The sequence below is a fragment of the Sinocyclocheilus grahami genome, unplaced genomic scaffold (genome assembly GCF_001515645.1).
Source record: "Sinocyclocheilus grahami isolate Dianchi unplaced genomic scaffold, SAMN03320097.WGS_v1.1 scaffold1033.1, whole genome shotgun sequence".
Classification (NCBI taxonomy): Eukaryota; Metazoa; Chordata; class Actinopteri; order Cypriniformes; family Cyprinidae; genus Sinocyclocheilus; species Sinocyclocheilus grahami.
In genome coordinates, this window is record NW_015506212.1 from 274,053 (window position 1) to 291,795 (window position 17,743).

General features: G+C 34.1%; 1 protein-coding gene across 4 annotated transcripts in view; it reads right to left on the reverse strand.

Annotated features, from left to right (window-relative positions):
* LOC107565889 (pleckstrin homology domain-containing family G member 5-like) overlaps positions 1-17,743 on the reverse strand; it is an 84,208-nt gene that overhangs the window by 32,767 nt on the left and 33,698 nt on the right. The window contains exon 1 of one of the 4 annotated variants that reach the window (XM_016251183.1): positions 16,906-16,998. The exons of the other annotated variants lie outside the window; for them this stretch is intronic. The gene's annotated coding sequence lies outside the window, so the exon portion shown is untranslated. Of the gene's footprint in view, positions 1-16,905; positions 16,999-17,743 lie in introns of those variants that run through there. 4 annotated transcript variants of the gene reach the window in all.

Genomic DNA, 17,743 nt, shown 5'->3' on the forward strand with positions numbered 1-17,743 from the left:
TGATGCAAAGCTGAATTTTCAGCATCGTTACTCCAGTCTTCAGTGTCACATGATCCATCAGAAATCATCCTATGCTAAATTCTTGTTATCAGTGTTATATTTTTCAAGATTCTTTGATGAATAGAAAGTTCAAAAGAACAGCATTCATTTGAAACAGGGATGTTTTGTAACTTTATACATGACTTTATCAATTTAATGCATCCTCGCTGAATAAAAGTATTAATTTATCCAAAGAAATCTTACTATCCCCAAATATTTAAATGATTATCTATTTAAATATATAGAAAAAAATAGTATGAACTTTTAGATAGTAGAATACTCCAAATATTCAACCAAATAAAATCACCCCATCAAGTGCTCCTTTAGTGATAAAGCCAACGGTTGCCTTGTTTTGACAAGCAAAAAGTCATGTGAATCAACTAAATCAAGCTACAGTTGCACAAGCAGATCTGAAAAGTTATAATCCATGAGAAAACCAAGAATCACAACTAGCTTCTAGTGCATACTGTACACCTTCGTGTCTGAAGCTTGCCGTTTTACAGAAAAGCCTCGACTGTCACACCTACTCAAGCTTAATCCAAATCCCTCCAAAATGACTCATATTGAAACATATCAATCAGAAGACCGTCCCCTCCTCTTACCTTCCATATCATGGGATGTGTGCAGGCCGCCCCATTTGTTGGACACCGGTCCATGGAGGCAAAGGTTAGCGCTTCAGTACAGTCACACATCCCAAAACCTTCGCCCAAAGAACCAACAAGATTTGGTCCAATTAATCTTGGCCCACCCCCTCGGTGTCTAGTCAAGTTAAGCGCTCATGGGGGCAGGGCAGTTTTCGGGTAGTCCTGGTCTTCCCCAACAACCAAATCAGTCTTCAGATGTCCAAAACCCCTCTAATCTGAGGAGCTAATCATCTGTGCGTTCTCGTGAACCCATCTGATGGGGCGGTGGAGATCAGATTTGGCTCATCTCTTTCTCAGACTGGACTCCACCTCAAAAGGAGGAAGAAAGGCAGTCTGGGCTCCATAAAGTTTTTAAATAGTGCTTGCTTTTAAATAGACCTTGTTGTCTGTAATAGGCATGACATGGTCTACCACAATGAGCACAATTAGGTTAGGTGTACTTTCATGTTTTTCAGATTCAAGGGCTTGCTGGGACTTTGTGCGAAGCTTCGGCAGCTTTAAAGGCACGAATGGTCAAATATGGAGTCAATGTGACTATACACTTTAGGCCCGAACAAACTTCATTATTGGTGCGTGCTTGGATGTCAGAGTTTTATAGATTTGCATAAATGTGGAAATTAAATGGGCAAATGTTGTAAGAACTGCAAAGCAAGCTAAATTTTTCGGGTTTCCATGGTCATAGCATGCTCTAGGGCAAAGATTTTCAATTGGGGTTTGGGGATCTTGAGGGGCCCGAAAAAGGAAATTAAAAATAAATACAATTAAATTAAATCAAATTAAATTTAAAAAGTGTTTTTTCAATAATAAATAAAATATTAAGATATAAAATTAAAAAGAATACAAAAAACAAAAATTCAGTTTTATATAATACAAATAAATAAATAAATAAAATGTTATTCAATGAGAAAGAATAATACAGGTAATAAAGATATCATATTAAAAAAGATTTATTAAAACAGAATTTAGAAAGCCACAAGAGTCGTCAGCTGAAAATTTCAATTATATAAAAAGAAAAGAAAAAGAAAAGGTTAATCAATAATAAATAAAATATGAATAAATTAAAATTAAGATTAAATTTAATATATAGTTTTTCTAAATTTAGAAAATGTAAAAAAAAACACATAAAACCATAATTTAAGAAGCCGCAAGGGGAGTCTGCAGAAATTTCAGTTTAATAAAATAAAATTTTCAGTTTTATAAAATTACATTTTTTTAATAATAATAAAAATATTAAGATATAAAATAAAAAAAGAATACAAAAAACAGAATTTAGAAGGCTACAAGCAGAGTCTGCTGAAAGTCTCAGTTTTAGAAACAAAATAATAACATTTATTCAATAAATCAAATATTAATAAATAAATAATACATACAAACAGAATTTAGAAGACCACAAGGGTAGTCTGCTAAAAAAAAATTCAGTTTTATAAAAGAAAAAAAGAAAAATAATTTTATTAAATGAGAAAAAAAATAATACCGGTAATGAAGATATAATATTAAAAATGATATATTATAACAGAATTTAGAAAGCCACAAGAGGAGTCAGCTGAAAATTTCAATTATGTAAAAAGAAAATAAAAGAAAGAAAAATCATTTTAATCAATAATAAATAAAATATGAATAAATTAAAATTAAGATTAAATTTAAAAAATATATATTTTTAAATATTTTTTAGGAAATTAAAAAACACAAAAACAGAATTTCCCCAACAACAGTAGGGATGGGTCAGTAGACCGGTCAACACATACATATACATAAACAACATAACACACCAACTAAAGCACATTATAGTTTTTATGGTGGGGGTTTTGACTGATAATAAAAGAAAGAGACGACAGGTCATTCCTCTTTACAGTAAAACGTCCTGCAGTCGATTGAGAGATTCTCCGAACACAGCGGTCAACAGAACAGCCTGTATGCTCATGAAACGGTGTGTTTGTCATGAGCCGCTGCTATAACAACTGTCAGGAAAGGAGTTTGGAGAACCGAGCTGAATCACCGGGAGGGACTCATGTTCTTCAACGAGTTACGGCACATTCGTCTGAAGGAGAATGAGGGACTCATCACTGTTTACAGACCGGCTCAGAGTGTGAACCTGACCGCGGGGCACAATCACGTATTCACACGCGCTCAGTGATTATTTACACTAAAGTGATGGACAGAGAGGTGATGAAGGAAATGATTGAGGAAGCTGAGGTGAAAGTTGAGGCTAGTTCTGTGTCAAGTGAGCGTCTTCCCTACTCGACTCGACTCCAATCAGTATTGTTATTGTAACTAAAATCTATTCAAATCATTTTAGGAACTGAAATATAGCAGAAATAAAATATAAATGTTAGATGAAAAAGTTACATTTCTTTATTTCAATTAGCTGCCAAGAAAACCTCTCTCATTTTGGAGTTCTAAAATCACTAAAAGTTCAAATAAAATGAAAACATAAATGTATAAAAATAGTAATATTTAGTAATTTTAGCACATAAAGTTAAAATAAGAAATGTTACCTTGCCAACAAGCTGAAATAATTTGTATATTTTATTTTTATTTAACGTTTATTCATTTCAAGTAATGAAAAATGTAGATTTTAGTTCCATTTTCACTTTTAGTTTACTATAATAACCCTGCTCTCTACCCATAATTGCCTTTAAATGTTGTCCAGGTAGGAAGCCCACCAGGTTTTGAAACAGAACCTGAGTGAGAACAGGAACAGAGATTGAGTGGGGCGGCACGCACAGATGAGTCTTTCTGAAACAGCTAAATCGAGAGACTTCAAGCAAGTTAGATGCTGACCAAACAGTTGGGCAATTAAAGGACCCTCAGCCAGGGATCAAAGCCAAGGACAGCTGAAGTTCTGCTGGATTACCCATGGGCCTCAGGAAGGGTGATGTGTTTGGAGTGTGGAGGTGAATGTAAGTGAACAGCAGAGAGAAACAGACAGCTGTGAACACACACAAGCGTCCAGAGGGGCTTATTGAATTCAGACACACATGGCATTTTTCTTGCCATTATAGGGCCCAATGAAATCAGTTTGATTTTTTCCCAAATTCTTTTTTATTCCTGTTTTAATTTTTCTGGATTTGTTCTTTTTTTTTTTTTTATTCCCGTTTAAATTTTTCTGGACTTTTTTTTAATGGGTAAATTTAATTAAATAAAAAAATTAATTGAAATCATGAAACTTATACAATTTAACAGCAATTTATTAAAAGTTTAACAAAAATAAAATTTTAGGTCCCTATGAAATGTTTAAATTGTTTCCCAAATTTGGTTTTATTTTCTTCTGAATTTTCCATTATCTGGATTCCATTTTAATGGTTTAATTTAATTTTAATAATCAAAAGCATGTCTTATTAATTGAAATCATTAAAACAACTTCATTTATTAAATTTCTTTACAATTTTTTCGCATTTGGCTCCCAAACTCTGGAATAGCCTTCCTGATACCGTTCGGGGTTCAGACACACTCTCTCTGTTTAAATCTAGATTAAAGACACATCTCTTTGGCCAAGCATTCAAATAATGCATCTCATAATCTTGTACTGCAGTTATATCTGTTGTCCGTTTTATTATTTTTATTATTTCATTTTTTTGGTAATCAAATGAAGGCATAGAACATTCATTTTAAATTTAATCATACATTTTTTGCTGCACAACAGGGGTTAACCATTGAAATTAAAACAATTTAATAATAATTTAGTAATAGTAGTAGTAGTATTACATTAAAACGTACATGGTAATATATTTCTGTCAATTTCTTCAAGTTAAACCAAATGTTTATTTTGACGGGTTGCCGTGAAGACCTTTACGTTTCTGTGTGCATATAATATGACAATAGTTTCTCTCAAATAAATCCGTAAAATGGTGAAGTGACTTTCAGAGCAGCTCTGGAGATGAAGTTCACATGTTCATGTCCTCATAGTGAAACACAGACGCTAAAAAAAAACTGCAAGCGTCACACGTGCTTCATGTGTGTAGTAGACAAAACCGTGCTTTTACACCATTCATTCAACACAGAGACACGCAGAACATGCAAAATTCAAATTTAAATCGTATTATTTGCGGTTTGATATTCACAGACACTAGTCCATATCGCACTTTAAATCTACTGACCGACTTTTGATTTATTTGTCAGTGACATTTTGCATTCTATAGTAAATTCCATTTTTATGAATGGATTCTGCAATTCCGTCCACAATTTTTGCGTTGCAGAAATCATAGAGCCCACACTTACCAACAGACAAAAACTTATTTAGTCAACAAAATGCATATAATACCAGGGCTAAAACGACCAAAACATCGAATTACTTGTCACTGGAAACATGTTTCACTCTTGGTTACAAAACATAAAACAATAGAAGCCGCCATCCCTATTTATCAGAGCGTGTCTGAGGATTATGACATTATGTATGCTTTAATAATTTCATGCCCTCATTTCCCCCTCAATAATCTTTCAAGCAATTAAGCCTTGATTTGCAAAAGCTTTTCATGCCTGAGAGTTTTTTAATATTTCATCAGCATCGATCTGCAAAGATGATCTGGAGTGAAGGGGACCCATGGTGAACAGGTTCTGTGGTCTCTATTTGGCTAGCGTGTTCTCCTGTACGTATCTGGTGAAGGAGGTGCAGTGTGAAGAGTTTCAGGTCAAAAGTTAAGTGCAGTGTCCTTTAGTGGAGGATTAATCCATCTGCCGCAAAACTGAGCACCTGTTCCCTTTAACTGTACAGCACCAGCGGTCTTGCATAATGTACATTTTCATCCCTCTTTTGCACACAGATAATTATGCCGGCATTTAATCTCTCCTTTCATGGAAAGCCGCACTAGAAATTTGCCCTCTCCATTTTGAAGGGCGAATGAAATTATGAGTGAGCAACAAAAAAAACATGGAAAAGACTGGAAAATGGAAAAGTTACATTTTTTAGGGTTGAATGACTAAGAGAAAATAGTCTTCAGAAACTGTTTTATTATACACCACCAGTGAAAAGATTGGAATAATTAGAATGATTTCTGAAGGATCTTGTGATACTGAAGACTGGAGTAAGGGCTGCTAAAAATTCAGAAATATATTTAAAAAGAAAAGAGTTTAAATTGTAATATTTCAAAATAATGCCGTTTTTTTACTGTATTTCTGATAAAATAAATGCACCCTTGGAGCGCATAAGAGATTTCTTTCAAAAATATAAAAAAAAATAATAATCTTAACCTTAATTATTCATCCTAATCATTCCAAACTTTTGACTGGTAGTGTATATTTATACTTTTATATCCATTAAAAAAAAGCTACATATCAGGGTTGTTACAGCTGTACTGCACCAACATGTTTTCAGCTTTGATTGTAAAAATGAATATTATTATTGGATTGTTATATATTTAAAAATAAACTATTTCATTGAACAAATATCTGCTGAAAATGAACTTTTAGGAGTGCACTAGCACATAGACGACCCCACAGCTAGCAGACATTAACTCAGTCACAGACTTTCATAATGAAGTTTAGCAAAAACACATTTTCATAGAATAGCTTGACTTCAGTTTGACAAGCAAGAGTTTTAACTGGTTAACAGGAAGTGCTGAAACTCAAAACAGAGGGACATTACAAAATTAGGCAATAAATAAAACTCGCAGGGCAAAACTGTAAAAATGACTCATCATTGCAGTGCAATAGATTTTGAAATATCTCACATGCACTGCCGTAGCTTCAACCTCAGACACCACACCTAAGGTCCCGTGGTTCCCCACCTAAGGTTCTCTGAGCGTCCGATACATTTTGCACATAAAAATGGCAAAAGTGGGCTGAATCAGAGCTGGGTTGATAGAATAAGAGCTTTTGAAGACAATGCCAGGTTAGTGGCATCAAATAAAAAAAGTCAGTTTGTTTGAGGAAATTAAGAGCAAGTATAGCTATTCCGTTTGAAAAATCAGTACTTTTAGACAGCTTATGTCATGTTTTAACGATAAACACTGACTCAAACAGAACGATCCTAAAGCACACAAAGCCTGATTATTAAAAAACAGGCTTAAATTCAGCCCAACCCTGGCAGCATCATGGTGACTTAGTGTGAGAGAACGGCGTGAGTCACTAAACGGCCTTAAATGTCTTGATTCACACTCACGAAACTGTGAAATTCCCGTCTGACGCTGGTGACGTCTATAAACACAGACACGCTGCTGCTTAAACACCCAAACATACATACAGACTCGTATAACGCTGATTCACATCCCTCTTGAGTTAAACCCAAACACAGTTATCAGTCAAGCCACACTTACTAAAACAAACACAGTTAACTACACTAATCTAACCATTTTGGTGCACTAGCACATAGACGACCCCACAGCTAGCAGACATTAACTCAGTCACAGACTTTCATAATGAAGTTTAGCAAAAACACATTTTCATAGAATAGCTTGACTTCAGTTTGACAAGCAAGAGTTTTAACTGGTTAACAGGAAGTGCTGAAACTCAAAACAGAGGGACATTACAAAATTAGGCAATAAATAAAACTCGCAGGGCAAAACTGTAAAAAGCATACTTGTGCTACACATTGCATATGCATCTCGCAATCACATGACTCCACCTCAAATCAGCTGATAATGCACATAAGCGTAATTAAATGGAGGAGGTAGTGAAGGTCCCACCCAAAAAAAATAGTAAACAAGCTCTTCAACAGAATTCTCAGTTCTCTAGCCTTCTCTCACCTTGACCATGTAAGAAGTGAAGCAAGCGGACGCCACAAGTTTGAGTCTGTGACAAAAGGCCAAACAAGTCCTGAAACTTACTGACTTGTGACAGCAGCTTCAGATTCAAACTAAATTCACTGAATCATCATTGCAGTGCAATAGATTTTGAAATATCTCACATGCACTGCCGTAGCTTCAACCTCAGACACCACACCTAAGGTCCCGTGGTTCCCCACCTAAGGTTCTCTGAGCATCCTATACATTTTGCACATAAAAATGGCAAAAGTGGGCTGAATCAGAGCTGGGTTGATAGAATAAGAGCTTTTGAAGACAATGCCAGGTTAGTGGCATCAAATAAAACAAGTCAGTTTGTTTGAGGAAATTAAGAGCAAGTATAGCTATTCCGTTTGATAAATCAGTACTTTTAGACAGCTTATGTCATGTTTTAACGATAAACACTGACTCAAACAGAACGATCCTAAAGCACACAAAGCCTGATGATTAAAAAACAGGCTTAAATTCAGCCCAACCCTGGCAGCATCATGGTGACTTAGTGTGAGAGAACGGCGTGAGTCACTAAACGGCCTTAAATGTCTTGATTCACACTCACGAAACTGTGAAATTCCCGTCTGACGCTGGTGACGTCTATAAACACAGACACGCTGCTGCTTAAACACCCAAACATACATACAGACTCGTATAACGCTGATTCACATCCCTCTTGAGTTAAACCCAAACACAGTTATCAGTCAAGCCACACTTACTAAAACAAACACAGTTAACTACACTAATCTAACCATTTTGAGAAGTGAGTCAGAGTTCTGCTACAGCTATTAGAAGACTTAAAGACTCAGTGATTTTTCTTGCATTTATATAATACGAGCATGTCATCACAAAACAGAGCTGGGTGTGAACTTACATGAAGCATAGCCAAAATTTACCATAAAAATAAGCATGAAAACTTGTCGCATAGGCATTATTATTAGTGGTCGACCGATATATCGGCCGATATCTCCCATTTTTCAAATATCGGCATCAGCCAACACGTTTTTCTGTTTGGCCGATGTGTTCGAGGCGGGACTTTTATTTTGATGGCGCCGAGAACACATTCTCCCTCTTGTCATTCAGTTCTGTCTAATACGGATAGAAGTCTATCTAATAATCAGATCTAACTGTTAAACAAAGGAATTAAAATGTATACAAAAAAGTATTATAACGATTGCTTTAATATTATTAAAGGCAAACATTATAACACTTTCTCGTTTGCCGTCAGCATTCTGCAAATACGCATTTATATAATTTAAACAAATCTTTGAACGACTAATGAACATTTAATTTCACAAACCTTGCAGACTTAGTCGAATCTAGTTGAGATCTTGTGAAGTGTGCATATGACCTGCATGATTGCGTGTTCTGTGACAGTCGGTCCTATGGTCCGTGCGAATTGAATACGGACAGGAAGAGAGTTCAGCTTTACTGGAGATGCGCGATTGACAAACTTTAAACTTGTGACGGATTTCAAATTATGCTGCAATTTATGCATTTGCTCACTGTCATATTCATGTCATTTTCACTGTGTGCTGTATGTAAAATGAGTGTTACCTTAGCTTTATTTGAAAAAATATGATTCCCAATGCACACAAACTTCCCAGAATACTGAGTGCCCTGTTGGTTACAGTGTTTACAGCTATTAGAAGACTTAAAGACTCAGTGATTTTTCTTGCATTTATATAATACGAGCATGTCATCACAAAACAGAGCTGGGTGTGAACTTACATGAAGCATAGCCAAAATTTACCATAAAAATAAGCATGAAAACTTGTCGCATAGGCATTATTATTAGTGGTCGACCGATATATCGGCCGATATCTCCCATTTTTCAAATATCGGCATCAGCCAACACGTTTTTCTGTTTGGCCGATGTGTTCGAGGCGGGACTTTTATTTTGATGGCGCCGAGAACACATTCTCCCTCTTGTCATTCAGTTCTGTCTAATACGGATAGAAGTCTATCTAATAATCAGATCTAACTGTTAAACAAAGGAATTAAAATGTATACAAAAAAGTATTATAACGATTGCTTTAATATTATTAAAGGCAAACATTATAACACTTTCTCGTTTGCCGTCAGCATTCTGCAAATACGCATTTATATAATTTAAACAAATCTTTGAACGACTAATGAACATTTAATTTCACAAACCTTGCAGACTTAGTCGAATCTAGTTGAGATCTTGTGAAGTGTGCATATGACCTGCATGATTGCGTGTTCTGTGACAGTCGGTCCTATGGTCCGTGCGAATTGAATACGGACAGGAAGAGAGTTCAGCTTTACTGGAGATGCGCGATTGACAAACTTTAAACTTGTGACGGATTTCAAATTATGCTGCAATTTATGCATTTGCTCACTGTCATATTCATGTCATTTTCACTGTGTGCTGTATGTAAAATGAGTGTTACCTTAGCTTTATTTGAAAAAATATGATTCCCAATGCACACAAACTTCCCAGAATACTGAGTGCCCTGTTGGTTACAGTGTTTTACTTCCTTTTTAATTATATTTTTATGAAATATTTATTTATTTGTGAAAAATACTTTGTCTTCTACAGTACAAGTATGTTTATTTTACACGTTTATTTTTTAATCCATTTTCAAATTATTTCAAATTTCTTAAATACGAATTAAAATAAATAGAATTATATCGGCTTTATATCGGCCACCCTGCTTTCCAAGATATCGGCATCGGTATCGGCTGTCAAAAAACCCATATCATTCGACCACTAATTACTATGATAATAAAATAAAATAAACTGACAAAAAAACTAACAAACAAAAAAATCTTAATTTGTCCAAACTTCTGAATGGTAGTGTATATAATATTTTTATATCTATTTATTTTTTATACATTTAAGCAAATACTGCTTTGTATTTTAAAAAAGACTTAAAGCACTGTTAGATAATTATTTAAAAAGCTAAGATAAAACAAAACAAAAACATACTAATATGCAAACAAAAAACATTCTAATTTATAAAACAAAGAAAAGCTTTAAAATAAAATTCATATGAACCATTACAACAAAATGTAAAAATAAATAAATAAAATGAATAATGGCAAATGTCTTTTATGTTATGAGTTCTTTAGTTTACAAACTACACCCAGACACATGGTGTGGTTAAGCAATTATGTGAATGAGTAATTATGCAACTGAAGCCACAGCCAAACATCTTTCGCCTTCTCTGCTTCTGAGTGTTTTGAGAAAAACACGACCATTGAAGGAAGCTAAATCAGTTTGTATTGGCTTTTCAGTACCAGCCTGCTCTGGATGGAGAACTGCTATACTTGCGGCAACCGTTGACGCCAAGACAAGCGTCTGGCCACATTAAAAGAAGATAAATAAAAAAATAAAAAAGGCATTTACGTAAACCAAGGCGGTTTATTGCGTTATATTAGTTTGGTTCACCATGCTTTGTTTTCCTTGAACGCTCTTAAACTGGGGCTAAAAACAGAAAGCCACATTATTGCGATTCTGTTGAACAAGCTGTAAGTCCATATGGTTTTTAGCTTAGCCTTTTTTTATCATAAAGGAATAATTTTATCTGCTCCAAAACATCTCACATAATCTCTTATACGTCCAAACCAAAATACAAAAACTTCCATATACCTAAATTGATCCAACAGCACCAGGAGAACCTAAAACAAATTCACAGAGAATCTATGTCTATGGTTATGTTTGGAATAGCACACTTACCATACAATCCTTATTTAGCAGCAAGCACAAATTAAAATTATTTTAAATGTCTTTTAAAGAAATTATAAAAATGTTAAATTTCAAAGAAATTGTTCTTTTCTAAAAATTGCATCACTGTTTCCACAAAAATATTAGGCAGCACAACATTTCAACCTTGATAAGAAGAAAGGTTTCTTAAGCACCAAATCATCATATCAAAATGATTTCTGAAGAATCATGTGACACTGAGGACTAGAGTAATGATGCTTAAAAAAATCAGCTTTGCATCACAGGAATAAACAACATTTCAAAACACATTAAAATAGAAAGCAGCTATTTTAAATTGGAATAACGTTTCATAATATTAACATTTTACTGTATTTTTAGTCAAATAAATGCAGCCGTGATGGCCATAAGACACTATTATTCAAGATTATTACTATAAGATATTTTTTCCTCAATCAAAATGACATAAATTTACATAAACCTGCAAAAACGTACATTGATAGCTGGACACTACCGGCTGAATTAAACATGCAAAGTGATAATTATACAAAATTTTTCATAATCGGCACAGTTTTAGATACATTACATAATGTGCAGTATGCAGTAAGCTAGTATTCTATTCCAAACAAAGACAAAGAGACATTCTTATGTTTCTAAAAGAGATGAAACGGGTTTAAAGCAAGGGAATTACCAGCATACAAGAAGTCACAAAAGTATGCAGACCGGGGCTAGTGACTGATGGGTCACAGTCTTGGGTCAGTGGACATCCGGAACGATTAAGAGGAAAGAACGCATTACCACAAAAGTGGTCTACATGCATGTGTCAGAATACAGTGACCACAATCTAAACTTACCAAGACCAAGCTGCTACTGCAGGATAATGACACATGCAAAAACCAAAGCCTTTCAGCCAGCAGAAAACTGTCATTTGGACTACACTTATGATACTTTTATAGCCTTTTTGAAGTTAGACTAGCATTGGTCACTAGCATTGATTTTATGAACAAAAATCATCCACTCAAAAAATATTCAGGCCTATATTTAAGATTTATGTATTTGATTTGCATTTAAAACTCCCACCAATTTGCATTACACAGTTTTAACACAAACGATTGAACTTAATGGGAAGCATCAGTCATACTTAGAAACCTGTAAGATTTCTGCACTCGAAAAATCATGACATAGAAACTATTTTCGTCTATCTGAGTTTATTTAAATAATCATATAAAAAAAACATCAAATGGCAATCATTAAAATATGGCTAGTACTATTTTAGAAATCCATGGACTACACTTATGATACTTTTATAGCCTTTTTGAAGTTAGACTAGCATTGGTCACAATATGCATTGATTTTATGAACAAAAATCATCCACTCAAAAAATATTCAGGCCTATATTTAAGATTTATGTATTTGATTTGCATTTAAAACTCCCACCAATTTGCATTACACAGTTTTAACACAAACGATTGAACTTAATGGGAAGCATCAGTCATACTTAGAAACCTGTAAGATTTCTGCACTCGAAAAATCATGACATAGAAACTATTTTCGTCTATCTGAGTTTATTTAAATAATCATATAAAAAAAACATCAAATGGCAATCATTAAAATATGGCTAGTACTATTTTAGAAATCCAAAGCTGTTTTTTTTCCATTTATGTATGACCGCATCACATTAAGTTTATTAGTCAGTTTATGTTAACTTTATAATGAAAATTTTACATGCAATTAAAATTGGGATGCACCGAATGTTCGGCAACCGAAATTATTCGGCCGAAAAAAAAGAAAAAAAAAAAAAGCTCTTTCGGTGTTCGGCCGAATAATAGAAAAGACCGAATAAACTGTACCGAACAATGACATGACGCTATCAAATAGCAACCAGCGCAGAGTGACACCGCGCCGCAACAGCTAAAAAGTCTGTCTACACTGGACACGACAAAGCGACTGTTGAAAATCATTTGAAATTTGTAATTTTACTGTTGTTCTGTAAAAATAAAAAGACAATAATAAATGATAATAATAATTACAACAGCTCTGTTAATACATTATAACATACACACAGAGTGTTCAAATTGGGATCTGTAATAGTACCGAACAATGACATGACGCTATCAAATAGCAACCAGCGCAGAGTGACACCGCGCCGCAACAGCTAAAAAGTCTGTCTACACTGGACACGACAAACCGACTGTTGAAAATCATTTGAAATTTGTAATTTTACTGTTGTTCTGAAAAAAAAAAAAGACAATAATAAATGATAATAATAATTACAACAGCTCTGTTAATACATTATAACATACACACAGAGTGTTCAAATTGGGATCTGTAATATTTTCTAATGTTTTAAAAGAAGTCTCTTCTCAGCAAGGCTGCTTTTATTTGTACAGTAAAAAAATGACATGCCTGATTCAGGAAGGGGGTCTGATAAAATATTATTTTACTAACTTAAAATTAATTTTAAGTTAAATTGTGATTTGTTGGTATAATGTCTGCTAGAATGTTAAAAATGTTCAGTGTTAAATATTTTTAAATTGTTGTTTTTTAAATTGATTTTTTCTTTGAAAAGCAAGCCAAAACAGTAAAAAGCAGCACAAAAACAGCACATTTTGGCTATTTAATTTATGCAATGGTGAAAAAATTTGGCAAAAAACATGGGGGGAAAAACTAGAAAAACCGTGTTCGGTATTCGGCCTTCGGCCCAGTGTTTCATTTTGTTTGGTTTCGGCCAAGAATTTCCATTCCGGTGCATCCCTAAATTCAAATACAATTCAAATTTAGACCTAAATATTTTTCGTGTTGGATATCCTTCAAAATGTATTACTCAGAATTCCACAGTAGAAAGTCACACAGGTTTGAAGGTAAAGGTAAATGATGACAGAATTTTCATTTTCAGGTGAACTAAAGCATATTCTTAGAAATCAATGTGGTTGATACAATTCAAACTCCTCTTACAAATAGAATTTCCAAAAGGGATTTTTCACAGCAAAAGACAATAATAAATGATAATAATAATTACAACAGCTCTGTTAATACATTATAACATACACACAGAGTGTTCAAATTGGGATCTGTAATATTTTCTAATGTTTTAAAAGAAGTCTCTTCTCAGCAAGGCTGCTTTTATTTGTACAGTAAAAAAATGACATGCCTGATTCAGGAAGGGGGTCTGATAAAATATTATTTTACTAACTTAAAATTAATTTTAAGTTAAATTGTGATTTGTTGGTATAATGTCTGCTAGAATGTTAAAAATGTTCAGTGTTAAATATTTTTAAATTGTTGTTTTTTAAATTGATTTTTTCTTTGAAAAGCAAGCCAAAACAGTAAAAAGCAGCACAAAAACAGCACATTTTGGCTATTTAATTTATGCAATGGTGAAAAAATTTGGCAAAAAACATGGGGGGAAAAACTAGAAAAACCGTGTTCGGTATTCGAACACCAGTGTTTCATTTTGTTTGGTTTCGGCCAAGAATTTTCATTCCGGTGCATCCCTAAATTCAAATACAATTCAAATTTAGACCTAAATATTTTTCGTGTTGGATATCCTTCAAAATGTATTACTCAGAATTCCACAGTAGAAAGTCACACAGGTTTGAAGGTAAAGGTAAATGATGACAGAATTTTCATTTTCAGGTGAACTAAAGCATATTCTTAGAAATCAATGTGGTTGATACAATTCAAACTCCTCTTACAAATAGAATTTCCAAAAGGGATTTTTCACAGCGATGTCATTGAAGAACCATTTTGGGTTCCAAAAGAACCGTTCAGTGAGCATTTCTTAAAAGAACCATTTTTTTCTAAAATATTTTAATAATTTAAAGAACCTTTTTCCACTTTAAATGACCCTTTGAAAGGTTCCATGGATGTTAAAGTTTCTTCATGGAACCATAGATGCCAATAAAGAACCTTGTACTACCAAAACAAGCTCCATTATGGAGGCCCCCAGAGATCGAGCCCTCATTTTAGAAGATGAATTTTGGTTTAAATGTTCTAGAATGAACCTGCAGCTTCAACAGTCAAGCAGGTGAAACCAAAACCACACATTCAGGCATTGTCATGTCTTGTAGAAGAACCATTTTGGGTTCCAAAAGAACCGTTCAGTGAGCATTTCTTAAAAGAACCATTTTTTTCTAAAATATTTTAATAATTTAAAGAACCTTTTTCCACTTTAAATTACCCTTTGAAAGGTTCCATGGATGTTAAAGTTTCTTCATGGAACCATAGATGCCAATAAAGAACCTTGTACTACCAAAACAAGCTCCATTATGGAGGCCCCCAGAGATCGAGCCCTCATTTTAGAAGATGAATTTTGGTTTAAATGTTCTAGAATGAACCTGCAGCTTCAACAGTCAAGCAGGTGAAACCAAAACCACACATTCAGGCATTGTCATGTCTTGTCATGGTTTTAGCCAACCTCAGCCCACAGTAGACCAGCCACAAGCAGTCTGGGAAGACCAGCCTATTCAAAGAAGCTGATGACAAATGTCTGCAAATGTGGGATTTCCATGCTTATGTACAGAGAACATCAAAGGCCTATTTGGTCATTGAAGGACCAAAACTTCCTTGAGTGACTAATCCTTAGTTTAAACCTGTGGCTCACATACAAGCCAATGCACAATCACTTCCCTCCAAAAGCAAAGTTCACTCCAGGGTAATAGAGTTTGCCAACTCTGGGACAAGGTCTCAAGTTCATTAAATAAAGGCTATTCTACCAAGTTTTCTCATCTCTGAATTGATTTCTACCAGTAGTTTTCCAAATTTCGGTGCCCTAAATGAAGCTAGAAGTCTTGCAATGCAGATGTTCATTAAATTGATTTTAAAGAAAACACTTGGTTGCCGTTTTCAATTGGAAGAGCTCAAGAAAAATGAACTAAGAATGACCAAAAGGACAAGTCCATCCATTCTAAAGGAGACCAACTAACTTCACTTTTTCGCAAGAAACATTCCTCTCAATGTGTGTTTCAACATGCAGAGTTTAAACCTGTGGCTCACATACAAGCCAATGCACAATCACTTTCCTCCAAAAGCAAAGTTCACTCCAGGGTAATAGAGTTTGCCAACTCTGGGACAAGGTCTCAAGTTCATTAAATAAAGGCTATTCTACCAAGTTTTCTCATCTCTGAATTGATTTCTACCAGTAGTTTTCCAAATTTCGGTGCCCTAAATGAAGCTAGAAGTCTTGCAATGCAGATGTTCATTAAATTGATTTTAAAGAAAACACTTGGTTGCCGTTTTCAATTGGAAGAGCTCAAGAAAAATGAACTAAGAATGACCAAAAGGACAAGTCCATCCATTCTAAAGGAGACCAACTAACTTCACTTTTTCGCAAGAAACATTCCTCTCAATGTGTGTTTCAACATGCAGCATCAGCAAAAGCAAATGTGCATGTACACACCAACACCTGGAAAACAGCCACCATTATTACAGAAGTGAGCAAGAAAATGAATTACAATGCGCTTTTTGAGACTGGTTTGGAATTAACGTTAAATTAAGCCAAAAATCAACCATGCAGAACTTTAGTTAACAGTATTTCGTGCTTTGGTTCTCTATAAAAACAAAATGAAACCACAATTTTCACAAACTGCAGCAATAGTGATATCTCATAAACACTGCCCAGCTTAAACCCAATTAGAGACTTACATAGCTCAACATGTATGAACTTTGTTAAACATGCTTTGAAATTATAGCTGAAAGTTAAATCGTTTAACATTAATACTGTAAATGACATAAAATAGACTTTTAAGAAAAAACCCTAGGAAGCATAATGTCTAGCCATCTGCTGGGTAACCAGAGACATGTAGTGAAGACAGAAGCGAAAACTCACCAGCAGCTGCGCGCATTCAACTCAAACTCTGTCAAGTGCGCTGAGAGAGCAGTCTCAAGCTCCACTCTGTGACGCAATGCTGCTATCCATAGCTTTAGGGGAGGAATAGGAGGAGGAATTGACACAGGAAAGAGGGAGGGGGAGAGAAAGAGAAAGAGAGAGAGAGAGTGTCTAGAAGGAAGTGAAAGGAGAAGGAAGTGTTAGTGTTCTCTCTGAGCTGAAAATGACAGAAGAGGACTGGAGAGAGCTACATTTTACAAGGCCAAGGTCATATTTTAGCTAAAAATGGTAAAACTAAAACTAAAAATATATATATAAATAAATAAAATAAATACACCTTGTGAAAATTTTGTTAGAAAGGTCACAATTTCACGTGAACGTATGAAAATATATTCACATATATAAATATAAATCAATGTATATGAACTACCGATCTGTTTAAAACTACAGCATGCTTAATTTTTTTAAATAATTTAATTTATTATAAACAGTTAAAATGCTAAATGAAATAAAAAGAAATAAAACAAAATAAAATAAAGTGAAAATTATTAAAAATAAAATAAAACAAACAACATAAAGAATGTTTTCGCATTGATATTATCATGACAATTAAGGAGATTTTCTCCCTAAAGCTTCATTACCATAATGCACCTGGAGGATTTGGCCATTGTCATTACGGTAATACAGTCATTTTTGCTCTATTAATTACAGTAATATAATTATGCATGCAAATCATACATTATAAGCTATACAACTAATACCAACTTTACTTATACAAACCTCACAATTTAAGCAATATATATATATATATATATATATATATATATATATATATATA